This window comes from Palaemon carinicauda, chromosome 5 (genome assembly GCF_036898095.1).
Source record: "Palaemon carinicauda isolate YSFRI2023 chromosome 5, ASM3689809v2, whole genome shotgun sequence".
NCBI classification, from domain to species: Eukaryota; Metazoa; Arthropoda; class Malacostraca; order Decapoda; family Palaemonidae; genus Palaemon; species Palaemon carinicauda.
The window spans coordinates 180,025,055-180,028,874 of NC_090729.1; the positions used below are offsets into that span (position 1 = coordinate 180,025,055).

The window sequence follows — 3,820 nt, forward strand, 5'->3', positions numbered from 1 at the left end:
TACACATAACACGAGTCATCACCACACTTATACGTACTTGTAATTCTGTACAGTACAAACAGTAATAACAAAACACTATTGTTCCTATCAACAAAACACTGTTGTTACTATCTAACAACACTCTCTGATACTGTAGTGTATATTGCTGTAATATATGTACTGTACTATCACAACAGTACAATTTAATTAGCTAAATTATCACTGAAATGATCGCTGTTTTTGGCAGGTCGACTCGCGGTATTCAAACTTACCGTACATATAGCCTATACGGTATTTGTTACTACTGTAAAGTACGCTATTTTGTATATAATTCTGTACAAAAGTTGATAGAACAATAACACTAATATACAATGAATACATTAACACAATAAAAATTAGTAGAAAAAGTATCAGTACAACACCATTAACCATTTGCATGCAAAGTTTTACACAATACTAATTCCGAAGTGTGATGCAGCTCTCAAGCCGACGACTGTTTGACACGTGCGGTAGTGTAAAGTACGTGTCACCTTTTATATTAAAATCATTATAAATACTCTGGATATGTATAGCCTTTTTATATCAATTATTTTACATCACAACATGATTCTGCACAAAAAGACCGAAACTGGAGACGCACATGCAAGGAGAGACGATGCAAGACTATGTGAAACCGAGGCCAAGTCAGCGCGAGATGAGGTATTGCGCTGTGTAGAGAGGGAAATGGCGTGAAGCTTGCAAAAGTACAAAAGAACGTGGTTGATGTGAAATTGTCAGGCCACAAGAGTACTTATCGCGAAACTGTGAAAATTATTTTTTGTTAATAGATTATACGGTTCTCTGTATCACGAATAAATGAATTTGCAAATAATGAGGGCTGACTGTACGAAGTCGGTTTCCCACTAATATGGAAAACCAGAATACATAGTTCATGGGAAAGCTTTGATCACTAGTCTCCATGTGATAAGCAACAGTAGAACTGCTAACAGTCGGTATTATCGCGTGGTAGGATGATGCCAAGTCGCAGTTTATATTTACGTGGTCAGAAATGGTGACGTCTGATACAGTATCCGGTATCTAGTATGACATGTAACTTTACTTTTGCTTCATGTCCCATCAATGAAAAGCAGATATATCGGTTAACCTTTGCTTCTCTGTGTAAGGGGTTTATGAAATGGGCCCATAAACATTTTGGTACATAATTTTGAAGTAACATTAAGAGATTTTGTGAGGATAACTCGCAGTGTTGTGCAACGAGAGTATCCCTAGCCATACATCATATATTAATTCATTAAAAACATAAGCTTTATTATCAGTGAGAATTTGAAAACTTTGAAATATGTTGATTCGTGTAGTACTTATTTGTGCAAGTTCCACTGTGTAAGTTCCTAGACATCCAATAAATCTCCACAATTAACTCCATATTATCTTCTCTAATTATTTGATTTTTCAACTTCTTTTAATTACTTTTAATTAAATACTGTTTACTGTATGTGAATTTTAATTGTATAGAATGTGAAAGACATATTTTCTTTAATTCCAAACAAGAATCAAGTTACTGTGAAAAAAATTGCAAAACATGAGGTGTGATTGTACAATATATCAAACTTTCAACTTTCCTTTTAAATTATTTTTTAAACCCATTGAAAATTGTTTCATACCTATATATGGAGATCTATGAAATGTATATTGTTAGTTCATTATATTACACAAGCCATACTTTAATAGTCTTTCCAACAATTGGAGCAAGTTGATAAAGAATTCTGTTATTACACAGAATCACATATTTTAAGATTAACATGCTTACTGCTTAGAGCCAAAGCCAAATTATTTTTAAATTGGAGTTCATAAGTATTGATATAACAATTTGTTGGCTAGTGATGACATTTGTAGGACGTAGGATAATGGTTTGTACAGTAAAATTCTAGAAAAAACAACAACTTTAAACTGTAACAGAAAATATGTTCATTTCAGTAAGTATTGTATGTTTATATTTTCAGGCTTTAAACAAGGCGCAGATAAGGGATCTCCACCTCTTTCCCTGGGAAAGTAAGTTGAATATCTGTACCTTAGGTATTTTTGTTAGTCTTTTTATAATTCCTAGGGATTGATTAACTATTCCAAGTTTCTGCAGTATGCTATTTTTGTCCATTACTCAGCATGTAGGTTTAAAAAAGCCTCCCTAGTTTGAATTGAATCGCCATATAAGAATTATAAAATTATTCATTATTGTTTTGCAAAAATTTCCCATCAAATACAGGAACAGATTTTGCCCGATATCCCAAATATTGAATTAATAAAGCTTGAGTAAGTCTTCTAATAAAAAACTGTCCCTTGAAGGAAATCCTTTTAGATTTGTTGATCACAGAAATGTGGTAAGTTTGACATATCAACAATGAGACTAGAACAATTATTTTTTTTTTCTTATGGAAAAACAAGCTAAACCTATTACAAAAAATCCTACATCATCATCATTCAGATCCTCTATCATCAGTAGTTTTCATTGTGCATTAGACTGCATTTCCATTTTTCCATCGGTGTCAATAAAAAACGTGGGGCATGTCAGTATGTCATAATCAACCCATAACCAATTCTAAGAATACCAGTAATAAAACAGTTCCCAAGCAATTAATGCATGACTGATGACTGGACAGTCCAGATGTCCAAATCACACATCTTATTTCCCTTCAAAAGCTTTCCACCTGTGGGCCTGTGTCACCACAAGGCCAGCGTAATCTCAACTACTACTTGCAAACAAATGCTGAAGGGTAGAAAAAGGGTTTTCATCTCACCCTAGGGTGGGCATGTAGTCCAACATGTTAAACTAAATTTTCAGATACGGTTTTCAAATTTGGTATATTACCACCTTACAAAAGATGGCTGTGTTTTATAGTAATCTCAGTCTCAGTTCAGAGTCCATTAATAATTGTATTGATATGCTAACAATATTACTATACAGTACAATTTTTGCATTTATGATAGCTCTTGTACTCATAGTTTGTATGTTGTTCTAGAATCAGTCTGACAAATTTTGACCTTTAATTAAGCCAATGTTATCAAAACTGATATTAGGGAGGTCTTGCCCAAGCTTAACTTTGTCAAATGTGAAAATCAAATTCAGTACATTACAGTAGGCCCCTGGCTTACAATAGAGATCCATTCATACAACTGTTGTAACTCAAGTTTTGATGAATTTTTGAACACCTATGTAGATTATTGTATGTAAGCACATGCTTCAGTAGGCATGGTTAATTGATGTAATCAAGCCCCATTTTGGAGTCTGTATGCCTTTCATGTGTAGTTATCTTATTCTCTTATTTCAATACAGTACTGTATATGGGAACTTTAGATTTCCAGTTGATGATTGCCAATGCTCTATTAATAACTATGCTTTTTTTTTTCAGCATCATCTGGTAAACAAGAAATGTAGATGGACCATTACCTTCTCTTCATCATGGCTGAGATTTGTTAATTTTCTGAGGTCAATGGCTTTAATTCTGTCTTTGTTACATAGATAATGATTAGATAAACTTTTTTATAATTGTTTTTTCAATTTGATTTTGTACATCATAATTACAGTACTAAAGTAATGATGTTCAATAAATTTGATGTAAATATTTTTTATGTATTACTGCCCAGTAAGGTATTTACCACAAAATTATTTAGGACTTTGTTAGTCTTTAAGGCCAATGTGCTGTACGTCATTTTGAACCATTAAGGATTGCCTTTTTAGTTTACCTTCTACAAGGTAATGCCCCATTCTGCGAGCTATAGTATTAATTTGAAACTGTCCTTCCATTTATGTGGAGGGAATTCAAGACTGGGAGGATCATCTGTGAAT

At 33.1% G+C, this 3,820-nt stretch overlaps 1 long non-coding RNA gene across 1 annotated transcript in view; it reads left to right on the top strand.

Moving 5' to 3' along the window:
- Positions 1 to 3,598, top strand: part of LOC137640689 (uncharacterized) — a 5,746-nt gene extending 2,148 nt beyond the window's left edge. The window contains exons 2-3 of the long non-coding RNA XR_011044451.1: positions 1,980 to 2,028; positions 3,384 to 3,598. This is a non-coding gene — a long non-coding RNA (uncharacterized lncRNA). The remainder of the gene's footprint in view (positions 1 to 1,979; positions 2,029 to 3,383) is intronic.
- The last annotated feature ends 222 nt before the right edge of the window (positions 3,599 to 3,820 follow it).